The sequence below is a fragment of the Heterocephalus glaber genome, unplaced genomic scaffold, assembly GCF_053883595.1.
Source record: "Heterocephalus glaber isolate CG9 unplaced genomic scaffold, H.glaber_assembly_v1.0 deba00001594, whole genome shotgun sequence".
Lineage (NCBI taxonomy): Eukaryota > Metazoa > Chordata > Mammalia > Rodentia > Bathyergidae > Heterocephalus > Heterocephalus glaber.
This window is the reverse complement of record NW_028258369.1, coordinates 1,858,707-1,873,264: the sequence shown is the minus strand read 5'-3', so window position 1 is coordinate 1,873,264 and position 14,558 is coordinate 1,858,707. Positions and strand designations below refer to the sequence as shown.

At 35.8% G+C, this 14,558-nt stretch overlaps 1 pseudogene across 1 annotated transcript in view; it reads left to right on the top strand.

Annotated features, from left to right (window-relative positions):
- Window positions 1-764: 764 nt before the first annotated feature.
- LOC110344466 (PEST proteolytic signal-containing nuclear protein pseudogene) overlaps window positions 765-14,558 on the top strand; it is a 120,571-nt pseudogene continuing 106,777 nt past the window's right edge. Inside the window, exons 1-2 of the transcript XR_015444091.1 lie at window positions 765-1,291; window positions 6,547-6,622. The product of XR_015444091.1 is annotated as a PEST proteolytic signal-containing nuclear protein pseudogene (transcript). The remainder of the gene's footprint in view (window positions 1,292-6,546; window positions 6,623-14,558) is intronic.

The window sequence follows — 14,558 nt, the reverse complement described above, 5'->3', positions numbered from 1 at the left end:
TAATGAAGGTCAAAGGTCATTAACTTTTCTCATTGTTTTCTGACAGGTTTTCTTTTTTTCATCCCAACCGGTGAGCTACAGCACCCTAAGGTAGTTGGAGAGCACATAGTCCCCATTAGGTATCATCTTCAGCCCCTTCAGCATGAAGAAGCTATGCAAAACAGAGACCTCCACTGGCTCAGCACCCTATAAAGAATTATGGGGATTTGTGCCTCTCAAGAGGATATGGGATAGAAGATCAGGGCATGGCAAATCTGGTTGAGGAAGTAGATGTGACCTGTTAATTATAAGATACTAGACACATGTTCAGAACAGTTCCCAAAGCCCTGCACATGGACTTCTTCTCCCTCATGCAGGTTTTCAATAGGATGGCCTAGAAACAATATCAGCCTGAGCATGGGATCCGAGCACCACCTCAGAATCTGTGTGTAGCAGTTCTTGTGGGCTTCCTTGAGATTTAGACAGCAGAAAAGGATGCATACATGCCATGAGAACTTTGCTATCATAACTTTCTATGATAGCCCATTCTGTGTTTTCCAAATGCAGTGTGTACTTTTACCTTTGCTCTTATGCTCTTTTTGTCTTTACTCAGGCCAAACACACTCTGCAGAGACAGTTTCTCTCCCACTCTTCACTTTTACTTTCTTAAAAGAACTTTGTTGCTGCTTTTCTGCTCATTTCATCCGATTCTTTGTTCGAGATGAGAAGAACCTGGAATCTAACTCCAGAAGGAGAGGTAGCAACCCAAACCCGGTAATGTTTAGTTGGCCAGCCACCTTTTTAGAAACAAGGTGCCCAGTAACATATTGCCGTCATTTTATTAGCCATTAAATGCAAAATAAAAAGGTTCATTTTATAGCAGTTTTATTTTTTAGTAAAAGTCAAGATATATGTTTGGGTAAATACAACGTGATTTCAGGGTAGTGGTAATTTTATGACAAAAAGGAAGTGAGAATAGAGGTTTGAGGGTTTAGTTATTTCTAGTGTATTTTATTTCATTGTAAAATATGCAGGGCTTGGTGGCACGTACCTGTAATCCCAGTACTCTGGGATCCTGAGGCAGAACTGCAAATTCACACCCAGCCAGGCCAATTTAGTGACTTAGTGAGAACCTTCTCCAAACTTTAAAAATAAAAAAAATTAAAATTCAAAATGTGTTCTGAAGGCCAGGGATTTAGCTCAGTGGTTCTGCTGCCCGCCTCGCAAGTGCAAGGTCCTGAGTTTGATCTCTGGTACAAAAAAACCAAACAAACTACAACAACAACAAGAAAAGAATGTGTTCTGAAACAAGGTAAAGTATCATTCTCTTTTTGCAGATTATATGCATAACTATCATGAAAAAGTTCAATTGAGTATTTCTATAATAAATATATCATATATATAATAAATGTTTTGTATTATGCGCTTGTTTTCATTGTCTTTAGGCTATTTTGCATTTTTATAAGCTGTAGATAATTGATAGATAAAGGCTCAAATAAAGTTCAATATTGTCTCATTAAATCTCTGCAATCTACAAAACTATGTCTGATAATGATTTAATTGATTCTTTTCTATACTCCCAAATTTTAAAATACACAGTTTAGTCTTCATTTGAAATTCACCTCAACACTACTGTACTCTATAAATTATGCTGATTTGATTTTTCCTTTGAAGCACTTATAACATCTGCCTGGCTTTCTCATAGCATATGTATAAAATAAATTGTTTAACATGTGTTCACTTGTGTATCTGTATGGGACTCATAATTTCACCTTCTTTGAATATTGTACATTAACAGAAAATTTTCTGTAAGTTTGTAATGTTTCACTATTTTTAAAAAGTAAAAAAATATGAAAAGACCTAATATCTGCAAGCTGAAGAGGAAGGGACCAGTGCTATGCTAGCAGAAAGCCCCTGTATCATAGCAGGGAGGACCACACCAAAGAATCAGAGACAGTGAGTGAGTTTTCCAAAGTAGGATTTATGGAGAAATTTTAAATCCATGATTTTTAATATTCATTTTATATTTAGCTTCTCTCCTATTTCTATTTAAATTTCTCTGTCTCATTTCCTCCAACCTTTTAGCAAAATACTTCCTCAAAACTGCTTGGTAGTAGATTTTTAGGATAAACAAAGGAGTTAAGCTAGTGAACACTGAAAACACTCCACAAACTCTGCTGAAGGCTTACTGGTCATTTCTACATAGCTTATTTCAAACTTTTACCTCTTTGTGATAATAACCACTACCACTTTGTTCATGAGGACAATTAAAGAAAAGTACGGTGTTTTAATTCAAAGCTGAATAATAATTTAACATCGCTTACAGTGAATTACATCACATTTAAAGTATAAAATTTTTTGGATCATTATAGATTCATACTGATTTTTTTTTCATAAATATTATAACTCATGTTAATGATGGTATTATTTTCTACCAGGTCTTCTAGCTCTTGCCTATGTAATGAATAAGTGCTACTTCATTGGATCTTTGTATTTGTGAAAGACAGAGTTCACAGGGGAATTAAGATTATTTTATTCAGGCTGTTGCAACAGGGAGCATGCCTATTTGTTGTATCTGTTTTTTTGTTTTTTGTGGGAGCATGCCTATTAATGAGAACCTTATAAAAGAAAAGAAAGGCCACCTGGTAGTTTATAAATGTAGGTAAACAAAGTAGTCATCAAAGAATCAGTGGAGTCCAAAAGGAAGTATGGTGATGAGTTTTATCTTAGTCATTGAGGAAATGTGAAGATGAATCTTAGCTCAGAATATGAAAAAGCAAGTAGGTCCTTTATGAGCAGGGAAGTTCATTCTCAAACATAAAAATATGGAGGATTTTTCAACCATCACTTGTATCCAAAAACACAGGACTCAGATAAACTTCAACATTGCCAGACCCCACTTTTGTTCATAATGAATGATACCTTTCCAACTCAGAGATGGTCAAAAGTCTCCTGGGTAGTATGAAGCAAGATATAAGGAAGCCTCTCAGGGATTTTTGTTGGCATTATTCCCATAAAACTAGTTGAAACCTCTTTTGAGAGTTAGTTCCAAAGGTCAGTTTTTCTAAAATTCGGAGATCAAGAAGAAATTCACCTAAATTTTTAAGAGAGAAAGGTATAAATAGTTGCATTAAGGAACCAGAAATCAAATCCTGTGAGTAACTAATCTTGTGGATTTCAAGAGATAGGTGAAGAAAAATCTTTGGTTAACAAGAACCATTCACTGAGTTTCTTGAAACTCTCAGTATGTTAATCCTCTTAGTAATGTTGGGCAATGGCCATGGTTACCTCTTACTTGACATTATGCATGACTTAGGCATTTTACCCAAATTTCCTGAGTGGTCTAGGTATTGGCTTGGCCAAGGAAAATTTCAGCCCATGCATATGCTCTACTATGTTGTGGAGTCAGTTGTTCAACAATTTTAGTTAAGTCACTGGACTTCAACTGGCAGGGTTTTTTTTCAGATCTTAAGGAAAAAGGCCACCTGTAAAGCAACCTAGAGTTCCTTTTAGTATCTGGGAAGATAAATTTGAGTTCTCAGTGGATCTACCTCAGGAAGAAGGAAGAAAATTTGAGAATGTTATTTAGAGGAGAGCAGGTGTGTTTGGAGTGTTATGGAGGTGGACAAAGAAATTGTCTTAGCAACTTTTCTCATAGATGAAATAACATACCCAAGACCCAAAGGTAAAGGAAGAAAGGTTTTTTTGGCTCGCAGTTTGTAGAGGTTTCAGTCCATTATTGGCTGGCTCCAAGGCTGGGTGGCATGGCAGACAGGCATTGCAGAGGAGAAACAGTTCATGGTGTGGGCAGAAGGTAGCAAAGCAAGCAAGAGGGACAACCATGCTTTTTCTATCCCTTATATCTTATCTAAGATACTTAGGGTGGGTAGCACTCACACCCTTAATCTTAGTGCCCTTGAGCCTAGCACTGCACCATGAATCAATCCCAGTGTCACACACTGTAGACCCAGCCACCTTTTAAAAGGTACCACCTATGACTGCATGAGGCTTTGAGGGGACATCTAAATAAGTCATAAAATTCCACCTCTGGTCCCCTCAAAACTTATGCATATTCCTTTATGCAAAAGGTATTTAGTCCATCTCCAAGAGTTGCCAAAGTCCTAATAGTTTCAGCATTGCCAAAAAGTTAAGTTCAAAGGCTCCACAGAGATTATGGCAAGCACTTAGCTGCAAGCCAGTGTACGAATGAAAAGAAAGTTAAACACTTCCAAAATTCAATGGCATAAGATAGACATTTCCACTGCAAAATTACAATCAGGGACATAGCAGGGAATAGAAACAAAGCAAGACCAAAGTCTAGCAGGGAATATCTTAAATCCTATAGTTCCACTTCCAACATCTCCTGCAATCTTTGGCAAGTTGTGAACTCCAAATGGCTTGGATGGCTCCTCCCTCATGGCACTGGCAATGGTTATAGCTTCCATGGATTCTCACTGGGACCCACTGTGACCCTTCCTTGTAGTTTTCCTCAGACAGTCCATGTTCTTAGCTTCTCCAAATATCTGGGGTCTCCACTGCACTTTTGTAGCTTCACATTTGTAGCTTCACACACTGTCCTCTCAGGGGTACACTGCCTGGCCTCCCAGGCCTTCTCAAATCTGGGTGGAAACCTTCTTGACCCCACAACTCTTGCATTATTCATGGACCTAAAACCAGTACCACGTGGATGATGCCAAGGTCTGCTACCAGCTGCAGCAGTAGCCAGGCTTCCTTCTCTCTTGGTTGCAGGGGTTGAGTGCCTATGAACCAAATTCCAAGGAACAGCTTCCTTAGGCTGCCACCATTTTGGAATATGGTGCTCTGGGGCTCTCTTTTCAAAGTAAAGCCTTTCACTTTTGAAATTTTGAGGCTGGAAAGGGTGGAGTCCCACTGCTTCTTGTGACACCTTCAGTCCTTCTTTTCTGTTGTCTTCTTCTGAAATAATTGATCTTTTCTTGCTAGTCTTTTTAGCAACCAATTTCTCCTCTCTCCCATCTTTGCACATTGCAACGTTACTGGAGCTTCCTTTACTGGAACAACTTTTTAAATCATTATTCTGGGCTCTTTGCTCTTGATTCTCAACATAAATCGGCTAAAAGCCCCCAACAGTAGCCATGCCACCACCTCAACATTAGACTACCTTGAGATTTCTTCTGCCAGATTAATTAGTATTCTGTCCTGAATCTCAGTCTCAGGCAAAGTCTCCGGACAAGAGCAAAATGAAGACAAACTTTTGACCAAGCCATAACACATATCTTCTGGAGTCCAACAGCCAATGTAGTCCTTCTTTCCAGCAGAAAACTCCTGAACTTGGCCTTTACCAGCAGAATTTCTATCAGCATTCTAGTTTTCTGAGCTCTAACTGGAATCTCCCATTAAGTACAGCTTTAGGCATTTAAGCCCTACTTTTTTAGCCAGCATCTCCAAACTTTTCCTAACTCTTCCCTTTCCCACTAGCTGGCACCAAAGTTTCCTAAACCACATGGTCAGATACAGTCACTACAACACCCCACTTCTCTGGTGCCAAATTCTGTCTTAGTTACTTTTCTCACTGCTGAGACAAAATACTTGACAGACAAAGTTAAAGAAGGAAAGGTTTATTTGGGTCACAGTTTCTAGACTGTGACTTAGAGCCATAATTGACTGGCTCTAAGTCAGGGTGGTATGGCATACAGGCATTACAGAGGAGAAACAGTTCATGGTGGGCAGAAGATAGTACAGCAACCAAGAGGAACCAAGAGGAAAAATCACAGCTCTTTTTACCCCTTATATCTTATCCAGACTAATTAGGGTGGGTAGCACTCACACCCTAAATCCTAGTGCCCTTAACCTAGCATTGCACAATGAATCAATCCTAGTGTCACACACTGTAGATCCAGCCACCTCTGAAAAACTCCCACCTATGACTGCATGAGGCTTTGGGGATTCATCTAAACACAAGCCATAACAGAAATGTTATTTAGGAAATTTGTAACCAGATACTGAAGGAAATGTGAAGAATCAAACATTTGTTAACGTTGACCATTTCGGACAAGATAACAAAATCCAGTACAATTTTCAGATATATATATAAAAAAAACCCTGGATTTTTCTACTCTGAGCAAAAATGTCATTAAAATCTCTATTCAAAACATTTGAATATAAGTCACCTGACATTTACAAAAAGGTGTTAAATAGCTCAAAGACAATGAATAAGGCCCAGAATGTGATTACATGAAAGGCTACTGTACAGAAAATTCAGTTTCCCATTTAATCAGAAAATTTGTCTCTATAATTGTCCATTTTTGATAAAAAAATAATATCAAAGAAGGATTGCTGTTTATCTCAAAATAGCAGGAAGCTCATTAGAGTTGATGTAATTATTTCCATATGTGTAACAAAAATGGTAATTTACCAGACAGGTCTTAAAATATTTTTTTGTTTTTTGAGACAGAGTTTCACTATGTAGTCCAGGCTGGCCTTGAATTACATGTACTCCTGCCTCAGCCTCCCAAGTGTTAGCACAGCAGGTGTTCAGCCCACCTGGCTTAAAGTTTTGTTCTGTTTTGTCTTGTTTTGTCCTGGCAGATTTCATGAAGACTTCCAGGTTGAACATTTAAAAGAAAGCTCCTTGAAGGAAAGAAGCCAATTCCAAGAATTCACTGTAAGACTCTAATGTATTAACTATGAATCTGGATAAACTCTGCCTTTCTCTAGTTCTTCAAAATATCCTAAATTTCTGGACCTTTCAAGACTTGAACCTCCTTACTCACCTCTAAAAGCCTGTGGGAAGCCAGGTACAAGGCCAGTTTTCTCATTGGAGCTTAGAAGTATTAGCTTTATAAAATTAACCTTAGGTCATGAAATGTGTCTGGTAATGTTTCTTATATGAGTTTCATTGTCAAATGTGACATTCCAGGCAACACCTTGATTGCATGACCAGTGTTTCCAATTTGTCTTTTGTTGTCTAATATTGAGCAAAGCAATACTAGAACTCTGATGAATAGAAACATGTTATAGAAATGAGATCACTGATAATTCTCTAGAAACTTCCCACAGGGGATACATTTTTGAAATATTCATATTAACAACAGTTTACACGTACATATACATTTATTTTTAATTTTAATAGTTTACTTGTTGATATTTCTTGAACTTTCTATGTTGTACAATAATGTCACTTATAATATACTTTTATTTCTTTCATGAAAACTTTATGTAATGCATGTGTTTTTCTTGCCTTTAAGCCTATTTTTTAATACATGTTTGAGGGACATAATGATTACATTTATTGTGGGGAGTTGATGTATATATATAAAACATCTTAATACTTTTTCATCCCCTATCCCTCCCACCCCTCCCTGCTCCTTCTCTCTCATGGTCCTCTTCACATTTGCAAAAGCTCTATTTCTATTTCTTTCTTTCAGTTTTTCTTTTATTAAGTCCCCTTTCCATACTCTCCCTTCCCCTTCCCTCAATCTCTTTTTCTCCTATCCATTTGAAAAACATCTCCCTACTTCCAATTATCTTTCATTTTGTTCTTTATTTATATTTTGGTGGTCTCATATAAGAGAAACCCTGTGATATTTAATCATATGTGTCTGATTTATTTCATTTAACATTATACACATACATTTAACCTAGAGGAGGCTAAGCATTTCTTCTGATTTTACAATGTGTCACCTGTAATTCATCTGCAATAATATACCAAATAAACTTAATTATTTTGAGGAGTTTTCATTTTGCAAGATGAGAGAACAAATTCTTTATGATTTTCTAGAGGCCCACAGGAAGACAACTGCATCTTCAAAAAACATCAGTATTTGAATTGGGGAAGACAACATATCAAAGTTTTCAGGTTTCAGCACTTGATTAAGATAGAATCATAGATTACTAAGGAAAAAATACTTGGCTGGATACTTACTAAGATAAAAATAAAAGATTTTTTTAAAGTAAACATAGGGGTCAAAGACCTTAGCTATTTTCTAAGTGAGAGACATTTGTTTTTTTAAATCATCAAGGATGTAACAAAGTCAACACAAACGAAAGTTATCCTGGCCAGACACAGCATCTTTTCTATCTAGGAAGCCTACACAGAAGAAATGAATAAAGTTTTAAAGCCTGTTATTAAGAGAATATCAAAAATCCCAGAAAAAAAAATCCCAGAAAATTGTATCTTTTTAACAGAAAGAAAACCAAGTATTAGTTTTGTATTAGGATATTTGATGATAAAAATATGTTTAATATTTTATATAAAATCATCAAATCTTTGACCACAACAGATAATATTCCCTTTCCAAAAACCTCCTACAATTTCCTTTATCCATAGATATACTTTGTATATTCTGCTCAATGTTGTAAAAGCGAACATGTACATTAACAAATCCAAATATCAATAATGTACTGTAACCTATAAAAGTAGGCAAAAATGTTTACTTCAGTTTTTAAATCGGTGTTTCAGTATCCCCTCTTAGCAATAATCTAGGTGTCTAATGAATATCCATTCATTAACTCAATTTAATATATGTTCACAAATTTAAAGTTACCTCATGATCATGGAAATTACGTTCAAGGTAGGATACTAAAACACGTAATTGCTAATAAAATAGTTTGTCAAAATAGAGATTTTATTTGGTTAAACACAAATTTACATTTTTCATAATTTTATACATATGTTAGCTTATTTGATCAGTAAACCAATTTAATTTTAGGAAAAGCATTCACTAGCAGAATAAAAATATATTAGAATATTATAGTTAACACTGATAAATCACAGAAGACAGTAATTTTTATTAAACAAAAAATGTGAAGCTAAAAACAATTGTGAAATATTTATGTAAATTTGAATTCTTTTTGTTTAAATTAATTTTATTGGTACATTTTAAGTATACAATATAATGACATTCATCATTGGAGATTTGTATCTTTACATAATCTACCTTTTGTCTTTTTGGTACCGGGGATCGGACTCGGGTCCTTGGGCTTGCGCAGCAGGTGGCGGAAACACTGCGCTAAATCCCTGGCCCCATAATCTATCTTGATTCTTATTTTTTCCCCATTCTCCCACCCTATCATTAATTTGAACTCAACACATTTCTGAGTTGGTTTCTATACTACTATTTTTTCAATTAAATAATCTTAAACTTATGAGAGATAAATATTCTTGTTTTCTGGAAATTTTAGGATTGTTATAGCTATTTTACATATCTATAAGCTAATCAGAATAAAGCTACTTAAAGAAATTTTATAGACATAAACATACAAACAGTCAAAGAGAAAATTCATGACTTCAATTCTAAAATTTCAACCATGGGTCAAGCAGAAACACAGAAATTTAAACACAGTTCCCAGTGGACAAGAAATTTCGGACTGATTTCGACTCTGAATAGATGAGAAGACAAGGTAGAAATACTAACAGATCAGATTTTCTGTCATCTTTCAAGCAACACTGCAAGATTTCCATAAAACCATTAATCTGTTTACAGAGATCATCAAGTGGTCATACTATGAAATTAAAAGAAACTAGCACCAGAAATCAAGTCACTACTCAAAAGGAAGCAAAAATGTAAAGTTCTTACTGTGGACAGGAGTCTGGAGTACTGGGGGAGGAGTCAGACTCATTGCTGAGTATCAGATGGTCAATCAGGAAGAGCACAAATTCTGAGAGGCCTTTTTACTTGGGTGGAGTATAAGGGAATCTGAAGGCAAAGTCGGATCCCATTGGAGTATGGAAATAAAGTCATACAAAACAAAATGTTTCAGACAATTAAGAAACTTATTTTATTCAGGCGAATGCAATAGGGAGCATATCCATTAATGAGAAATTTCAAAGGAAACGAAGAAAATGTGAGGTTGAGGGTATGATTTAAAAAAAAGGAGTGATCAGTGAGTCTGACGGGTCTCGTGAGGCAGGATGGAGATCGTGTTATGTAAGTCACTGCTAAGGGAGGGGGTAGTTTTAGATAATATTTTTGAGACTAGGATGGTACTTTGAAGAAACAGTTTCTCAGAACACAAAAGTGAGGGAGGATTTCTCAAATATCAATGCTTTGGGTGAGCACAGCACTGAGTATACCACTCACATTAAATCTCTGAAAACTATTCCAATGAAATCATATTTATATAGATTATTTTTGACAATTATTAATAAAGGTCCACATGCTACTTTATCAGCCTAGTATGGTGTTACCTACTGTAAAACCAAAAATCTCCTAATAGCATGACATGTTAAAAATACTACTGGCTTACTCATGTGCTAAACTCTTCAAACTCTTTTGATTTCCTTATTCACAAATTCTTATATATTTGGCCATTATTCAGATTTATAATTCCATAACAGAGCTAGTTTGTTATTTCGTTGTTAGAAGCAACAAATCTTGATATCAAATAATCCATATCATGTGGTTATAATGCTAGAAAACTTTTTTTTTCTTTTATTGGTACATTTTAGGTATAAAATATGTTTACATTTATCATTGGATGTTTGTACCTGTACATGATGTATCTTAGTTCTTATTTTATTCCCCATTACCTGTGCACCCTTCACCCCCTCGACCCTTCCCTATTTACAAAGATTTCATTTCCATTTTTTTTGTTTTCACATAATTTTTCCTATCCCTTTTTCCCTTTCCCCTTTCCCTCCCACCACCACTATAACTTTGGACCTTTTCCTATTTCAAATTATGAATTATTCGTTTTAATCCTTATTTACACTTTCAGTTCCTCACACCAGAGAAACTATTCGGTATTTACAGATGTGTGTTCTACTTATTTCACTTAAGAGTATGGCCTCAATATGCATCCATTTAGCTATAAATGTCTCTAGTTTCTCTTTCTTTATGGCTGAGTAGTACTCCATTTGATTAAAAAAACACATCTTCTTTATAAAGTCTCCAGCTGATGGGCACTTGGGCTATTTCCAAGTTTTAGCTATTACAAATTGTGCTGCTATAAACATGGGTGCACATATATCACTGTGGTATGATTCTTTTAATTCTTTGGGGAAGATACCCAGCAGGGGAATAGCTCAGTCAAATGGGACCTCTAGCCCTAGTTCTTTGAGGTATCTCCACTGATTTCCACAGTGGTTGCACCAGTCTGCACTCCCACAGCAATGGAGAAGGGTTCCTTTTCTCCACACTCCCGCCAGCATTTGTTATTGGTTAATTTCTTGATAGCAGCCATTCTTTGTGGGGTAAGGTGGACTCTCAGTGTTGTTTTCATCTGCATCTCTCGAATGACCAGTGATGTTGAACATTTTTTCATATATTTATTTGCTGCTTTTACTTCTTTGTCTGAGAAATGTCTGTTCATTTCAGATGCCCATTTTTGAATTGGGTCTTTGAATTTAGTGGGGTCTTATTTTTTTCGATTCTTTATATATTCTAGATAGTAGTCCTTTGTCTGAGATACAGCTGCTAAACATTTTTTCTCATATTGTAGGTTGTCTGTTAACTCTGTTGGTGGTTTTTCTTGCAGTACAGAAGCTTTTTAATAAGATGAGATCCCAGTTGTTGATTCTTTGTGCTAGTTCCCATGCTATTGGATTTTGTTCATAAAGTCTTTTCCTATGCGAATGTCTTCAAGAGTTCTACCTAACTTATCTTCCAGCAAGTTTAGTGTTTCTGTCTCAATATTTAGATCATTAATCCACTTCAATCTTAGTTTAGTGCAGGGTGATAGACATGGGTCTAGTTTTAATCTCTGACAGGTTGAAATCCAGTTTTTCCAACATCATTTATTAAATAGGCTATCTTTCCTCCAGTGAGGGTGGTTGGCTCCTTTATCAAAGAAGAAGTGGCTGAGTATGTCTGGAGTTGTTTCTGCATCTTCTAATCTATTCCACTGATCCTCGGGTCTGATTCTTTGCCAGCACCATGCTGTTTTTATCACAGTAGCTTTGTAGTATAGTTTCAAGTTGGGGATTGTGATACCCCCAACCATGTCTCTGTTGGCTAGAATTGCTTTAGCTATTCTAGGTCTCTTCTGTTTCCAGATGAATTTTTGGATTGTTTTCTCTAGTTCTGTGAAGTATATTGTTGGAATTTCAATCGGTATTGCATTAAATCTATACAGTAATTTTGAAAGGATGGCCATTTTTACTATATTGGTTCTTCCTACCCAGGAAACGGGATGTCTTTCCATTTTCTTATATCCTCATCGATCTCCTTTTTCAGAAAGCTGTAGTTTTCAGTGTACAGGTCTTTTTCTTCCTTTGTTAGGTTGATTCCTAGATATTTCATTTTTTTATATGCTATTGTAAAAGGAATTGTTTCCCGAATTTCTCTCTCCATGAGTCTGCTATTTGTGTATAAGGCTATTGTTTTTTGAGTGTTGACTTTATGTCCAGCTACTCTACTGAATCTGTACTCTACTGAACTTCTTCCTTTCCTATCTTTATTCCTTTTATTTCTTTCTCTTTTCTAATTGCTATAGCTATTGTTTCCAGAATGATATGGAACAGGAGTGGTGATAGTGGGAATCCTTGTCTTGTTCCTGATCTTAGCATGAAAGTTTTCAGTTTTTGACCATTTAGTATGACATTGGCTGTTGGTTTTTCATAAATAGCCTTAATCTGGTTGAGATAAAGACCTTCTATTCCAGCTTTCTGTAGTGTTTTTATCATGAATGGGTGTTGGATTTTGTCAAATACCTTTTCTGCATCTATTGAGATGATCATATGGGTTTTGTCCTTCACTCTGTTAATATAGTGTATTACATGTATTGATTTATGGATGTTCAACCATCCTTGGATCCCTGGGATAAATCTGACTTGATCAGGGTGTGTGATCTTGATGACCCTCTGTATTCTGTTTGCCAGTATCTTGTTGAGGATTTTTGCATCTAGGTTCATTAGGGAGATTGGTCTGTAGTTCTCTTTTTGGGTTGGGTCTTTCCCTGGTTTTGGAATCCAAGTAACACTTGCTTCCAGGAATGAATTTGGAAGCCTTGCTTCCCTTTCAATTTCTTTGATGAGTTTAAAGAGTAATGGCAATAGTTCTTCTTTAAATATCTTGTAGAATTCAGCAGTGAAGCCATCAGGACCTGGGCTTTTCTTTGTTGGTAATTTTTTTTATTACATTTTCAATTTCACTCATTGTAATTGGGGTGTTTAGAATTTCTATATCTTCTTCATTTAACTCTGGTAATTCGTATGTATCTAGGAATCTGTCCATTTCTACTGTGTTTTCCATTTTATTACAGTACAGTTTCTCAAAGTAGGTATTGATGATCCTCTGGATTTCTGCTAGGTCTGTCATGACTTCACCTTTTTCTTTCTTAATTGCATGGATTTGAGCCTTTTCTTTCCTTTTTTGATAGGGTTGGCTAAAGTTTTATCGATTTTATTTATTCTTTTGAAAAACCAACTCTTTGATTGATTAATTTTCTGTATCATTCTCTTAGTCTCCATTGCATTGATTTCTGCTCGGATCTTTATAATTTCTTTTCTTGTACAAGCTTTTGTTATGCTCTTCTTTTTCTAGGAGCTTGAGGTTCTGCATTAGGTTATTTAACTGAGTTCTCTCTGTTTTCCTAATATGGGCATTCACTGATGTGAATTTCCAGCATAGAACTGCTTTCATTGTGTGTCATAGATTCCTGTATGTTGTACTGTCATTATCATGTACTTGTAGAAATTGTCTAATTTCTTCTTTAACTTCCTCTGTGACCCATTGGTTATTCAGAAGTGTGTTGTACAATTTCCATGTGTTTATGAAATTTTTGCAGTTTCTTTTGTTATTGATCTCCAATTTCATCACACTATGGTATGATAATATACAGGGGATAACTTCAATTCTTTTACATTTACCTAGACATGTCCTATGAGCTAGCATGTGGTCTATTTTAAAGAATGACCCATGTGCAGCTGAAAAGAATGTGTATTCTGATTTTGTGGGGTGGAACACTCTGTAAACATCTATTAAGTCCATTTGTTTAATAGCTTGGTTCAGTTGTAGAATTTCCTTGTTAATTTTTTGTCTAGATGCTCTGTTTATTTGTGATATTGGAGTATTGAGGTCCCTCACTACAATTGTATTAGTGCTTATTTGGTTTTCCATGTCCATTAATATGTGTTTTGTATAGTTGGGGGCATTTGTATTTGGTGCCTATATATTTAGGATTGTCATCTCTTCCTCTTGGATTGTTCCCTTCACAAGGACGTAGTGACCATCTTTGTCTCTCTTAATTACTTTTGGTTTGAAATCTACTTTTCCTGCAAATAAGATTGCTACACCTGCTTTTTTCTGGGATCCTGTCACATGGAGCACTGTTTTCCATCCTTTTACTTTCAGTCTATGAATTTCTTTTTGAGTTAGGTGTGTTTCTTGTATATAGAATATTGTTGGATTTTGCTTCTTAATCCATTCTGTCAGTCTATTTCTTTTGAGTGGTGAACTGAGGCCAGTAACATTGAGGGTTATAATTGATAGATACTGATTTATCCTTGTCATGATGTTTTACTCGTGGTGGCTCTTTTATTTCTTATTTTTCCCCCTTTCTCTTTAGTACCTCACCTTGCCTGGTGGCTTCCCTCTGTTGGGCCTCATGGAGTTGTGACCTTCATTATCTTTTTCTAGGATATTGCTCAGAATTGTTTG